Genomic DNA, 15,880 nt, shown 5'->3' on the forward strand with positions numbered 1-15,880 from the left:
CGGCGGCACTCAGGGCTCACGTTGCCTTCATTAAAAGCGATTAAGGAATAGGTCAATTTAGTCTGCTTGGCTGGTTAGAGCCGTGCATTTCCTCCTATGAAATGTCTTTGTCTTCGTGTGGCCAGGCTCTGTGGGCTCGGGGAGCCACTCGAGCAGCAAATGTGATCCGTCACTATTTTATGCGTGTTTACATGTCTGATTGGACGTCTCGGCGAGTCATGGCAGTATAGTTTTAAATGCTGTCATTTTGTTTTTATCGCTGTGCGAACGTGGTGTGCGTTCACATGTGTTTGGGTTTTCATGCCTCTGTGCTCTGTTTGAGCACACATGCCGCCTGGCTGCTGATGAGTTGCTGTCTGATTAGCAATGAAAAGTGCTGTTCACCCCTGCAGCTTGAACTACTGTGAGCAATTAATTAATTACGCTAATAAAAATCACCTTAAAATGTGTGTGGTTGATTTCATAAACAAATGTGGATACAGAAATGTTCCCCAAACCAAACGTAGGGTTGTTGTGATCTCTCAGGCTGAACGGATGCTGATTCTGTGTGGATAAACAGTTTTTTTTTTTAACCTTTCGTTCACACCGTCAAAGCATTCAGGATTCACAGTTGCTTTTAGAAAAGTTCAGGTGTCGTGTGTGTAACACGTTAACTTCTGTTTGTAATACAGCTTGTGATATTAGAGTGTTTTGGAATTGGGTTCCAGAGAGACAATTGACACCGACTAAATACAAAATGTGTTGCAAATTTTCCATTTCAGGGTGGCCACCTGTCAGTTTAGGTAGACTGGCAATTTGGCCAGGAGAGAGAACCTGGTGCCAGGAGGAGCCAGGTGTAGATAAATGTTGCACATATGTCATCAGATTATAAAGGAAATTGTCTATTTGCGCTGCATATGCGGGACAAAATGTTTAATTCTAACAAATGATTCCTCTATTATTCTCTAATTGTTCTCCAGTTTAACATGAGATATGTGCATTATGTACTGAACGTACAAAGAAACAGAAATCTCTGCCGCCCTGTCGGTAATATGTGTGTTACAACTTTGCGAAATTCCAGCTCATTGTGTAGCACCCTGTTTGGATCATGTGGTTCCTCAGCTGCCACATTGTTGTGTGTCAACAGACGCTATGAGCACCTGTGACCGTGGAACTGGATGCTGAGTATGACCCTTGAAAACGAGTCACAGCACAGTTCTGAAACACTAACACCATTTGTTTGTGCTTTCGGAATGAAATCATGTGTAATTTTATAATTCCTTAACTCTCTCGCCTTTTGATATGTTCCCAAATTGAAATACGACTCTCGCCTCTGATATGAATGAGGTAAGAAACAAAGGAAAATGATGATCTTGGAATGTCGGGACGTATAGTAGTGGTCATGTATAGTGGTTGAGAGCCCTAATTGGAGCTCTCTGTAGTAAAATGTAGAGGGAAAGCAGAGGATGGGGTGTAAGGAGGAAAGAGAGAGAGCCAGACAGAGGGGGCTCCTAGATAGTGGGGCCAGGGGGAGAAAGTTCCCCCATGCTTGTCAGAGTTTGAGCAAGTTCAGAATTGATGAAGCCCACAGGCAGCACTGCTAATTTTAGTTGAAATCACCTAAGTGGTTTGGCTAATTTATCCAGGCTCCTCGGCCTCAGCCGTGGTTCCTGGCTCTCCCCTGCCTCCCCCCCTCCCTCCCAGATATATCCACAAAGCGTGAAGGTACCAGGAGGTGACAGTGGGAACAGAAGGGTATTTTGTGCCCAGCTGATTTGCGGAGCACTGGGTGGTTTCAACCTGTGTCATACATTTGGATATTGTTTGACCCTTAACGACAGCCCAGGTTCAACCATCTATTCCATAAAATGATTTATGCCGCTCTGTATTTAATGGGAAAAAGGGAAATTACATTTTAATTTCCAACCACGTGAAGATAAATAGATGCAATCACTGATATATCTGGTATCTCCTAATTATATATTATATTTAATATTTCCGATATTTCTCGATGGCTAAATTTAGATATGAAGATTTAAGTATCAGGAGATGACAATCATATTAAATCTTTTGGAGAGGATGTTGCCAGAAAGTCTGATTTTGTGTAATGATGGTCTGCCAGCTGGATATGCTCAACATGTTGAAGCTTAACAAGCATCATTTCTGGCTTTTGATTGTTTAGTAACACATCAGACGGTGCCTGCCTTTGTGCAGGATTCAAAATGAAACTTAAAATTGTCAAAAAGGCACAAGTTCAGCACAGATGAAATGAATATCTTGCTTCCCAGTAATTAAAATGCTGTTAAATTCTCTGTACAGGCTCGTTGGCTAGGATTCAAACGACAAGCAGAGTCTGAGATCCTGGATGTGGCTGTTAGGGTTATTTTGTATGATTGTAGACATTCACATGATGAAACCAGAGCAGGTTGTCTAAACAAGTGAAATATCAGGCTGACTCAAGTACATCAAAACCGTCAGACGTTGTGAGCTGCTTGACTGTGAGAGTGAGGCAGCATGGTTATGCATGCCAAGATGTCGCTTATGTTTATCCGTTGCTTGACTCCAGAGTTTGTACGGAGTAATTAGTGTCGTACTTGCTTGCTGGATCCTATTCACTAAAAAAAAAGAAAGAAAAAAAAAATCAACAAATTTGTGCATCGTCCATTATTAAGTGACAACTCAAATTGAGGATTTAATGATGTTAAATTACAGCAAGTGTGACTTGTGTTTAATAAGTCCAGTAACAACAAAAGATAACTTGCTTGGGAGTTTGTTAGACAAGGAGCTTTTGAATAAATCAAAGAAACCCATCATGATCACACTTGACGTGAAGTTTTAACATTAGCGTTCAGTTCCTCATACAGTAGATGTTTAATACCGTCCGTATTTGAATGACTAAACTTGTCTATTCTTCTCATGTTGGACTTATAAAATATTATACGAGAACATATTTAAAAGCAGATTGTGTTAGCAGCATGAACGAAACACTGAATTGCGCACCAGGCCTGTGCAGTCATCCATTCACGAATCAATCATTTTGAAAGAAAAGTGCAGCCAAAACGGGAAGGGGATGTGGCGTAAAACCCTCAAATTAATCTAATAAAAAAAACTTGCAGAGACATTATGAAAAGCCCTCCTGTTTTCTCAATATTTAATTTGCAGACAAATGAAATATTAATTGATTTCTGGTCTTTGTGAGGAACAGGTTAACCTCAGGTTCATATTCATCACAATGCAGCAACAAAAAAAAAGGAAACTATATTGCAATTTTGTAATGGAGCATTACAGAATATGGCATGTATGATTAGTTTGATTTATGTGTGATGATATGCATTTCATTAACTGGAAGTGAGTAACAGAGGATGACAAAAGACAGATAAGCGGATAAAGTTAATGTTTCACTGTTACAAAACCATTACGTTATATCCACAGCTAAACGTTTATTTAATTTCTTCCCTTTTTAAAAGCGATATCTGAACATAAACTGTTTGTGTTTCCACACAGAGTGCAGTTTCTTGAAAAAATTATTTTCAGAGCAGCGAGCAAGGGGAGATGTTTGCAGTCTTGTGTGCGAGCCAGCAGTTTTTGGCAGATGAATGTGGGGGTTTTATGTGCCAAGCACCTGGTCAAACTGCAAACAATGAGGGGCTTATGGATTCTCTTTATCCAACAACGACTGAGATGATACCTCGAATGTTGAGCTCTTATGGGCCCTTTTAGGAAATGCTGATGCACAATAATGCTCAGCACTTCTGAATGCTTCCATGCTTCACACACAGTATGCAGTTGGAAGTCTACAGGCTATTCACCATTAACATATTCATGTTTCTTCATCTTACATGGAGAATATTTTTACGGTGATATTTACATTTTCTCAGTACCATTTAAACAAAGAAAACAGCCTCCCGTGGTCATGAAGCTGACCAACACAAATGTGTTGCATCAGCTCCTTCTGTGCAAAAATGTGAATTATAAGGAAAAAAATCAGATCTAATTGAATATGGGCAGTTTCAAAAAAATACCTGCAGAACTGAGTTTCATTGTGGAGGGTCTTGCTTGAGTCTTTAGCAGTGATCTAATAATGAGTTCCACAGATGGGTTTGTTGGCTGAAGCTCTGCTGAGTCCACCGTGTATGCGGTAGAGAGTGTCAAAGTGTCTCCTGTGCAGGATCATCTCCAGGTTTGGGGAATGGATGGTGTCTGCCAGACATGCTGGCAGTCAGTGGGCCTTCTCTCCTGCACTACCTGGGCTGGAGCCCAGCCAGGGTTAATTATAGGGGAGCTCCAGAGTCTTGTGTCACTAAGGATGGTAGACAGAATATTGTCATACTGCCATGTCCTATACAGAAAAGACAAGAGTAAGAGCGCACCTGCTCAGCCAGAGTTTCTGCAGAATTTCTCTCTTCCACAGTCATCTCACTCCAGGTCTGAACTGAACAGCTGCCAAGAGCCAAATGGCTGGTAAAGATGTGTGTTTGGTGGATAAATCAGTAATGATACTCCAATACACTGACTGGTAACTTCTGTGAGATGATAACATTTTAATGGATTACTTGTGGTGTATTTTGTTTTGAGATGTTCACAAGGGATGTCCTGAGCCGATTGTAACGATTGGGATCAGGGCCGATCTTTAAATATTTTAATGCGTTCTATCCTTTCTTTGCTGGACTTCACTGTGTTTTGTCCACCTGCTCCTGCTGCCATGCACTTCTGTTCCTTAGTGACAGCCGGGCTCTACTCTGCAAACATTTTGCTTCAAATGTGAGTGTAAACTAGAGGCACTTGACTGTTTGACATCCCATTCGGCGTAATACATTAGGTCGCTTAGCTCCGACAATAACAAAGCTGTTATCTCTCATTTCTTATTGGCAAAAAGTAGTGTGCACAACTTTCAGCTAGCAGCTTCTTGTTTTTAGCCGACACAGACCACCACTTTTACCAATTGAAATAAAACTGCTATTAATGGCTAACTAAGCCTTGAGCTACCCGCCTAAAATAGACATGAAGAGTGGGCTATAGAGGTGTGCTAAGTTCACTTCTTTCTAACATTACTCTAGGGAGGCACTGCATTGAATTTCTTGAGCCGATACCTAAAAAACAGACTTTGATTTGTAAAACTGGTGGAGTTCCTCTTTAACATAGAGCCCAACTGACACTGGATTTCTTGGGCCTATGCAGATACAGATATTAGGGAGTAATTCCAATATCATTATATTTGGCGATATACACACATTTTTGCAATGATTCCTCAAATGTGGTTATTAAACCCTTGACAACGTAGTGAAAGAGCCACAGAGGCGCGATATTTTACAGTTTCTTGGGACACAATTTTCTTGGCAGAAATTTCTGGATACTGATGTCCGTTAGCCTGTTGATTCATTCAAATCTTAGGATAGCAAAAATATCTTGACAACTGCTGGGAGGATCGCAATTAAGTGTTACGTATATTTTAAGCCCACAGAGAGTGATTACTATTGATTTTGATGATCCTTGACCTCTCATTTGGCACCATATTAATGTCAACATCTTATCCATGACATCTTGAAGAGTGATGGCTAGATTGCCAGCGACCGACTGTCACAGCCACCAGGTAAAAATCTTCCCTTGAACCGAAGAAATATTAAAAGATTCCCTTCAACACACACATCAGTACCAGCATAAGCTCAAAGATATCAAAGCTATCGTCTTACTAATGTAAAAAATAGTTGCTTTTGTTGTCTCCAGAGAATGATATCGGAGCCACAGCGTCAGATCCACATTTGAAATGGTACAAAGGAAAACTGTCATATCCTTGTGCCATCCTCTGGGGAACACATTCATGGTTCACTGTGGTGACCTCTCACCTTTACTTTACCACCACCCTCTGGTCAAAATTTCCACTTGTACAGTACATAGCGTCTCTCAAAATGTAAAGGGCAGATTAGCATGAACAAAACTGAACACTGTCATACTCCCCAGAGGAACTTGTACATTGTACAACATTGTATGACCTTTTTTCTTGTGCCACTGCTATTCCAAAATAAATCGTGGCCAAACTATTTTCCTGTGGATATTTAAAGTCCCCAGAAGATTAACCTTGGTGGATTTTGGTGAGCGTTTCCTGTTGTGCTCCCCTTACAAAAAAAAAACTGCACTTGAACATACAATACTTTGTATTTTTTGAGGCTGAATCTCATTGTGTTTTCAGTGCATATTCATATGTTCCACAGGAAAAACACATGTGAACTTTGTGATTCAATGACCTGTTCTCTTGTGCCATTCTGAGGTCACACTTTACATTTTTAGCCCCCCTGGCACCCAGGCTCTAAGAACATCTGTATGTTTGTCACTAACACTTTTGTGTATTGTGAGGTGTAACGAACACTGCAGTGCCTCCGGGCTAAGAGTGGGGGCCATCACAAATTTAGTCTTGTTGAGTTTATCAGCACTTCTTAATGAGTCAAAAAGGTCATTTCAGACACTGCTATTGTTACTCCAACGGCTCCAGCCTCGTCAACGAGATCTGCTCTCGTAGCTTAAATTGGTTTGCGAGGGAGACAAATCTATCATCTGAGAATTTTCAAGGTCTTTTACAAAGTTTCCCAAAGTGAACGTTGAAGCCGAAAATCTAAAAGCAAGTTGTACATCTATCAGCTCTCATCTGGCTTTTCTCTAAAGTAAAAGTGTGTTACTTCCCCCTTTTTTTTTAACTTAGACAAGTGTCTAGTCATGGCAAGCTGGTGCACACTGGCCTAGAAAAAAAGAACAGCTTGTGTTGCTGAAGTTTCCTCCCCTGTCTAGTTATTTTTAAAATGCCCCATTTCCGCCATTGTTGTGGCATTGTTTTGACCTTACGCGGAACAATTTTCCCCAAGTCAAATTAGCTTTCACCATTCAAAGAAACGTTGTAATATAATGGTTTGACGGTTCTGCCTGTGAAATATGAAGAAATGGAAGGCCATGCCACTGGGGTTAATAATATTCCTCCTCTTCAACAAGTACCTTGGGATCCTAAGTGTCCTTGAAAGCAAACGGCATCTCACTTACGCTGGGCATCTTGCAGCACTCATGGGTAATGGCAGTCTACTTTCCCAACTCTGTGCACATCGTATCAGGCTGATTCACATGCTTCCTCTGCTGGTAGCGTTAACAAGGGTCGGTGGTGAACAGGATGCCGAATATTTCTGCTAATGATATTTTTTAGTCCTACTAGAATAATAACCAGTGAAGATAATTGGTGAAATCCTTCTCTTGCTATTACTTATTATATAATCTTCTTTGTACATGAGAAAAAGCATCTACTGCAAGAGATCAATAGCAGCTCATCAGTCTTTTTCCAATGCACCAGCGTGAGAACTAAAGTCAGCCTTCATGCAAGTCAATGAGCACCTGGAGTGCTTTTCCCAGAGGCCGCTAAGTGTGCATAGCAAGGGACTACCAGGGAACTGCAGCAAGGTCTCACAACCTGCTTTGATAGGACAGAGTCAGGGAGGCTTCTTGCGGAGATGCAGGGCCCGCCGAGGTTTACACCACCTGTTTGTTTCCCTTCTCCCGAGCAGCACAGATCTTTTACACGCCTTTCTGTGCCCAGCCTACTGGGAATTGGGGGCGTTAGATACAACAAAAAAGGTGACTGAGGAGTGCTGAGTTCGGGATTATGATTTATTAATCTGCACTCCTTTAAATTCCAAACTAACGGTGTGGGGCTCTGATGCACACACTGGGGAGTAATCCTAAAACACAGAACAATTCAGATTCACCAAAGTCCTGTCTTCTCTAACTGCCGGAGAATAGACGATGTACAAGCGCAATGCAGCCAAGGGACACAAGGAACAAAAGCTCCAAAGCCAAAAGTTCAGGAAGTGGATGGACAAAAAACTGTGGAGTTTTTTCAAGTGAACTACATTTAAGTACTCAAGCAACACGCTGGACAGCTGCTCGACATGGCTTTGTCCATGAATCCCTTTGTTTTAAAAGCTAAAGATAGAGTTGAGCTACATACTGTACTTGATACTTTTTTGCCATTATTACAGGAACTGAAGAAAACTTTTTACAACACATCCTCTTACCTAAACTACTGATTAGGTTAGGGCTGTACCTTTATTGCCTCGAAAAATGTTTTGCCATTCGTTACCAAATTTCAATACCTAAGGAGTTAATCACATCAGCGTCAGTGATCCATCAACCATGCAGTATGCTTGTTGTGCAGAGATCTATTATTGCTGGTGATTGGCTGTCTGGAGGCATGCAGGAAAAGCACTAGTTTACGTCCAAAATGTAATCTTTTGTTAACAGTTAGGGTTTAAATAAGTAAACTGTATTAGTGATGTAAAAGCGACTGTAAAAGATACTTCAAGTAAATTACAAAAGTGAAAATAATTCACTGTTCACTTTTGGTTTTGCACAAGACAAGAACAATGGTCTCCTGGGTGAAATTCCTCTGCTTGTTTGTCCCAAATACTAAGTCCATCCTCCTCCTTGTGCTGACTTTGCTGCTCTTAAATTTACATCACCTGAATTCCTCCTTTGCTCCCCTCATAATTGCTGTGGCCACTAGAGGTCAACGCCAAACAATAAACGTAAATATGGGTCGTACTAAGCTGATTGACGACCTATGGTATGCAGCTGTTTTTCTGGTGAGGGAAGGCTGAGTTTTCATGTCACTTCTGCTGTCAGTGGTGTATTAATTTAGAAGTTGGGTATGATTACAGTTAATTTGGTCCCACCTGAGAGACTACAAACACAAAAAAAAAACCTCAAAGTCAACTGTTCTGGTACAGTAGTGGCCTCAGGTGTACTTCTCTACCGTGGAGATTCATCCAGCAGGAGAGAAATATTTTTTTTCTGCCAGACATTTCTTTGGCAATCTCACACTACTTGACTTGGCTCTGAGTTTGCACGTACCAGCCCAGCCAACAAGGTGGTTAAAGAAGCAACAATGTCGGAGTGCACACTTGTAAGAGGGAGTGGGATCGTTATTACAACTTTTATTTCATAGGACTGACTCTCACATATGTGGTTTTGCATAAAAACTAGTGGAAAAAAAAACAACAACAACTTTTTATTCATTTCTCAGGTCCTTTTGTAGATATCCTCGATAAGCCTGAGAAATAGAAGGTGCAATGTGAATTTAAAACACACCAAGTCCGTTTCCCAAAATATTTTGCCCTTGCGGTCCGTCATCCTCCTCAGCAGAGCCTGTGTAGTGTAAAATCTCACTATCTCCACAGAGCTGTCAGCTGCATGCCAGATCTCACTCTAGCCGCATATGAAGTCAATTATGTGCAACCATTCCCCCTTGCTAATACATAGATGTCACTTAGAATGTATGTCTTTTGGGGTTACTTTGATATCTTATAATATGAAGGCCATCCATCATTACAGATGTTGTGGTCTCCAGCCTGGTGTGTCAAGGCAGTTACAGTAGTCATGAAAATGTGATGCATTTCCGAAACAGAGCCGACACCATATGCGCTGGTTTTATATGTGTGTATGTGTACAAAGGCTGGGCGGCACAGCTGAAAAACGTATAAAGATAGAATGTTTAATTTCAGTCAATAATAAGTGATGAGCTTTTTTTTATAAGAAAGACCAGGAGGAAAATGGTTCCACTTTCACTTCTTTCTTTTAACATTTTAGTTTTATGATCAAAAAGTTATTTTTATTATTGAAATTAAGAGTTTAAAGACTTTTATGTGTGGCTATTTTACTTCATTTTTCTTTTTTCATTGACTTTTTTATGTTATTATTGCTTCTAATATAGCCATAGTCCATAGTCTGTGGATGAGTATAAAACTACTAAATGCCAACCTTAATGCTACTCACCATTAGCTGAATGCAAGCCAGATGTATCTTCACACTTTCTTTTAGCACTTTGGTGATCTTTCCAAACACACACCTGTTAAAAGACTGGCTGTTGGCATATCACTCGTAGCATGCCCCATTAACAAGGAATATAATACGCTGTTTATGAGTCATGATGGGATTTACACTTAATGCAATAAAGTCAAACTTTTGAACAATTTTCCTGTTGCTTTTGATGAAATGTCAATGTCCTGCATGTATGTTGATAGTGAACAGAACAGTGATTGAGCCTAAGTAAGTGCAAATAATACTCAGAAAAGGAAGACGTCATGATTTCTCTGTCACAATTTCAGCTCTCTTTTGGTGTGAAAATAAGTAAGTTGTACTGTACTGTAGTGTGTAAGACAGTCTGTGAATATTTAAGATACTCGACTGTTCATCAGTGATCATTTAGTAAAACAATCTATATACAAAAGCTATGAGGAGAACAGAAGAACAGATTAACTTAAATGAATTGCACAGATGTTTTTCTGCTATTGAAATTACATCTTGTGCTCATTACAAAGTGATCAGCGTGTCTGAGTGTTGCTTTTGTGCCGGCTGCGTGGGATTTCCTTTTTAAAGTGCTGTGTAAGTGTGAGGGCAAAGCTGCTCCTCTGTCCATTAGAGCAGAACCACTACCCTTCACCTGACAAAGTTTGGGAAAGGACACGGATGTTTCCAGTCTACTTCATAGAGTTCAGCCCTGCTCCGCCTTGGGAGCCCAAGTTTTTTTGCGTTTGAAGAGTGGATGTGAGGGGTAAATGGGACGGGGGTTGATGGGCCGGTGGGGGTCCGTATGAGCGGACACGGACGTGGGGATGTGAATAGATGGTCTAAAATAAGAAGTAGCCCCTTGGTCAGAGTCGTGGCAGATGGAGGCTCAAAGAATGAAATGATGCCAGCATTCTTTGTGCAGTCTGGTGCCAGCAGTGCACTCGACGGACCGCTTGAGACCAGTGTAGGGCCGATGTGATAAGACAGCTGCCTTAGCCTAACCTCCACAAGGTCATTTTGGCCAGAGTAGAGCATGGCAGTGATGAGGGGCGGACTCCACAGAAGAGACGGACGAGTTGAAAGTGAAACGAGTCATGATTTTTTTAGACTGTGGAACTTGAAAGATGGGTTTTCCAAGAATCATTATTAAAGTGACTTCTGAGTGATAAGAAGTTGTATTGGTTGTGAAAGTTTTGAACATAAGCGCACTGTTTCTGAACTATGTTTAAATGAGCTACCCAGTATATCAAAGCAAAAATTAGCATGGAGAAAGTTTGGAGGTGCTAATGACTTTGACTGTCCCTGTGGAAAGGCTTACTGTTCCAGAGAAGTTGTGGAGTAGTGTGTGTGTGTGTGTGTGTGTGTGTGTGTGTGTGTGTGTGTGTGTGTGTGTGTCTGCGTTACGGAGCGAGAGTAGAGTGTGATTCACTAGTTAATAAATCATGCCAGATGAGTTTATCATGGAGATACAGAAGCTCCTCTGGGTCCTGAGCTAACAGCGAGTATCTGGGAGCTGGTACAACACATGATGAAATGCCGTTGTCATGTATATCATTTTTATAGCCCCCAACTTTTTACCTTCACTGCTGTCAAAGGGGCAGGATGAGTGACTGTGTGTATCAAATATCCCAATGTGTTGCTTTAAGGAGGAGCCGGCTGACACACCAAACTGGGAAGGTTTTGGCTCACGCGCCGCATTCACTGCCACGGCACCTTAAAATCAGTTTTTATCAGCTTAATCCGGTTTGATTATCTGCTGGCAACAAATTAACCATTCTTGTTTACTGTAATTGAGTTCTTCGATGAGTACTTGGTAATTCTGCTGAACTTTCTCAGCTTTGCTTTCACAGGGGCATTGATATTATCTCCCCAGTGTGAATTGAAGATGCTCTTATCTTTATGCAGCTGATGCAGCTTGTCATCCATCGGGGAGTGTACCCGGATAATCATCGTTTTAAATTGACTTGATAGGTTCTGACTCGGTGACTTAAATAAGTAACTTGTAACAGCATTATTTCAGCGTCGTGCTCGAACGAGAAAAGAGACCTCGATCATGTTAGAAATCTTTTGTGTTATTTAATTTTGGGATCATATTTCTTGGAGAATCTTGTCTTATTTCGAGGAGACCAAACTCTTTGGAATGACTTTGAAGGCAAGAGCGGGCAGTGCACCATTCCTCCTGCGCTCCACTCAGGGAATAAAAGTCAGTATAGCGGCTATCTCAGCTAATGACTTGGGAGAACAAACCTTGGTCTCTTAACATCTAAGACTTATTATTTTTAGCTCTGGCCAATGCTAAGCTTATCCCTCTTACAGGGAGCACGTTTTGTGATATCAGATGTGGAAATTAAAGCTAAATGACTTAAGGGGAAGATTGCCCACACTGCAAGTAGGCTACTCTGACCTTCAATAAAGCTAAGCTTGACATGCCTATTTCCCCCTTTTTTTGCTCAAGTCTTTTCAAACCGTCGGGCTTGTAACATGATGGCTTCGTATTAACTGCCATCAGTTTCCTACATTCCTCCGAGGTCCATTTGTGCTGAAATTCAGAGGACTTTCCCTGGGATGATACACTTGAAATTGCCCTTTTTTCAAATTTAACCATTCTTTTCTTATTAATATTTCACCACAAATTTTCTGGAATGAACTATTGAACTATTAAATGATGGTCAGAGTATATCTCTTTTGTCTGCTCTTGAGTTTTGTTTTAGACAACACAGATGTAAAGCATATTTCTGAGTAGACTCTTAGTGTTTTATAGGGAGGTGTGTCTTTAATTATGCTCTGGCTTCTTGCATGGCTTAACATGCACGGAACAGTTACATAAAAGCAAACCATGACTCAGATTTGTAAGTTCAAGTTTAATTTCCCCTCCCTTTAGATTAGAACTGCAAGGATTAGTCAACTGATCAATTCGCCGATCAACAGAAAAATAATCAATTTTGATGATCAATTATTTGTTCATTTTTTGTGTAGAAAAATGGCAGAAAATGCTGTTTTCAGCCTCTCAAATAAGAGGATTCCCTGCTTTTCTCTGTTTTACATCATATTAAACTGAATATATTTAGCTTTTGGACTGACAAAACAAGACATGTAAAGACATCACTTTGGACTTTGAGAAACTGGGATTTATTATATTTCACTTGAATTAAAATAATTGTTATTTGCAGCCCTACTTTCGATCCAGTTAGGTATGAAACTATGACAAAGATGATAAATGGATTGCTGAAATACCTTAGACTCTAAGTTTCTCTTTTCTAACACTTGTTGGGTGTTTACTTCCAGTTTATTTTGTATTTTGTATCACCTCAGTGGGTGGACCAGAAGGTCTATTTTGAGTTTTTATTTTTACATTTTTTTAATATGCCCACTCTCACCTCTGTGCCTTCTGGTTCGCAGAGGAGCTCCGAGCTTCAAAGTTCCTTCCGATGTTTTTGACTCCTTCTAGTAATGAGATGAAGTACAGTACATAAGGGGAAGAACTCTCAAGATGCCTTTCCAGGGGGCTTTGGAATACATTTGGTAAAATGTTTATGATGCCAAAGACCAGGGCTGGCTTCTCATTAGCTGATCTACCCGTTGCAAGTGTTACAGCGGCATTAGTCTTTTGGGTTAATCTTCAAACGTTCCCATATTTATACCCATCAAATACCAGTGACTGCCTGCGACACCCTTGTGTGCATTCGGGGGAACTTGCTTAGTTAAACGCCACAGAATAAATGCAGAAATGTGAGCTAAACTTGACAAGATCAAACACACTGGTGAATGTACAGACGCTGGCCAGTGTTCTAAGTGTGCTGCATTATTCATGTTCTCCAACATGGGGTTCCTAATGAGAGTCTGGTGGCTGTTTTTGGAGTTAGAGTCATGGAAATCAGTGTGACCCGTACTTGGGTCTGTGGACAAAGCTTTGCATTTGCAGCGCAGTGAAAGTGGAATTAAAGGCCAACCAAGTTCATCAGCGCTCCAATTTAGACGAGATTTGATTCAAGTTCCAGAAATCTTCACATTCATCACAGTCTTGTGTCTTTCAGTTCAGTCTGTCTTGTAATTTGGGCTTTACACACATACATTTTTTATTTTAGGTGTAATTTAACATCAGAATGAAGGATGATGAAGATCATTTATGTGCGAAGTGAGAACATTCTGCAGCTTTCCTCGCTTAGTTTTTCCAACCATAATTTTTTGCACTTTAAAAGTTTTCCTAACACCGTAATAGGCCGTTTCATGATGTGCTGTAGACTTGACACTTCCTCCAGAGGGTTGCTCTCTCTCTATCAAGCAGCTAGGGCCTGTGGTTAAATGCAAAATTTACTGCTAGCATTGTAATAAGCCAGTGCAACAAAATAAGGATTATCACCCTGTGGCGTGCTGGTTCAGTAGGAGGACGCTGAACCAAAGGCTGAGCATCCATCCTATTAACACCACATTTCCCTTGAAGAGTAAGCAGCAGGCTGCAGCTGAGCATGTTGTCTTCATCCTTGAATCAGAACTGGCAATAACATATTCAGACTGAAGGGCCTCAATTAGACACTTTAAAATTCTGTGTAATTGGTGTCTTTCTGCAGATTGCCTGTGGATATGTAGTGCTCAAATTAACACAGCCCAACTTTACGTCTGTATTGCTGTGATTGTCATGCCGAGCGGTAGTGGCAAGGTAATGGAGACGCTGTGATTTTTATACCTCAGTGGGTGCTTTGCTCTATCAGGCACCTCCGCTCTGAGGTCGTAGTTAAACTGTACTCGTGTCACAGAACTGTATATGTCTGCTGTATGTATTTATACTACACGAGATCAAATTCAAATTTAAAAAAATGATTCGTCAAAGTATTTTTTGAGTAGATTTAATTGTTAGATGTACGTAGTTTGCCTGCAAAATATTTCTTTTCATTATCAAATGTTTGTCAGCCTTTATTGGACATTTATGGGTTTTGGATTGTTGGTTGGAAAAAAAGAAGCAGTTTGAAGGTGTCACTTAGGGCTCTGGGGAAATTGTGATGAGCAGTTAAACAATTTATGTGATATTTTATAGACTAAACAATCAGTCAATAATAAAAAAATAATCGTTACTTGCAGCCCTTTTGGAAAATGCTTTTCATTGCATATCACCAGATCTTAACATTGGTTTGAGCTGCTGCAGTGCCGTTTCCTTTGTCTTTTCTGTACATATGTGTTTTTTAATTTTCACAAAGTTTGGGTCCAGACATGTCTTTTTGCCCATTGCTTTGTGGTACCTCCTCTTAAAAAGAAGGATTATAATGATGAATAAAGGAAGACAAAGCCAAGATATTCAGTGGTAGACGTTCAGAGCTGGCTGTTGGTGTGGAGGCGGAAATGACTCATGTTGCTGTAACTGACACATGTCTGGCACATCTATTCAACAAGGTCAGGTAAAGTGTGGAAACTAGAGGAAATGATTTGGCATCCTACAAATTGTTTAATAAGCGATTGCCAGTTACGCCACTGATAGAGACGTTGATGGAGGAGAATCAATAGTCTGCGAGCTGAGAAAAAGGGTTTGGTTTGAGTTCAGGAACAATTAGCGTCACTGCCAAGTTACTGTAAGTGTTTGACCTTTCTGTTATCCTGACAGTATCCATGAGCACCTAGCTACAGTATGAAAACATCCTGGTCTTTGCAGTCAGCGCTGTTTCCTCTGTCAGTATTAGCTCTGTAGCAGCCCTTTGTCGCTTCACTGCGACTATGTAGACAGGCCTGACTGCTCTCCAATCTAAACATGTCAGCTTCACCGTGTCTTTTCCGCGGGCACAAGCAGCCCTCTGTTAGTCACTAAGGAACAAACACATGTGTAGCAAAGAAAAGCCCCAACCTCCGCCTCCAGAGTGTGAGTCCTCTCAGCTTAAAGAGCACCTCAGCGTGGCTACCAGACCTTCCGAGGAGGGACCTGGTTAGTGGCCAGTACCTGCAGAGCCCAGCAGAGTCCCAACAGAGCCCCGCAGCCGGTGGCTGATGGGCTATGTGAGAGGGCTTGTCACACTCACCCCGGTTAAGGAGCAGCTGGAGGTCCAGTTCAGGCAGGGGGCTCTGCCCATGGATCACACGCTGGCCTCTGTCTCTGTGC

At 41.1% G+C, this 15,880-nt stretch overlaps 1 protein-coding gene across 1 annotated transcript in view; it reads left to right on the forward strand.

The window, feature by feature from the left end:
• roraa (RAR-related orphan receptor A, paralog a) overlaps window positions 1–15,880 on the forward strand; it is a 188,377-nt gene that overhangs the window by 15,428 nt on the left and 157,069 nt on the right. The window lies entirely within an intron of this gene.

This window comes from Pagrus major, chromosome 8, assembly GCF_040436345.1.
Source record: "Pagrus major chromosome 8, Pma_NU_1.0".
Lineage (NCBI taxonomy): Eukaryota > Metazoa > Chordata > Actinopteri > Spariformes > Sparidae > Pagrus > Pagrus major.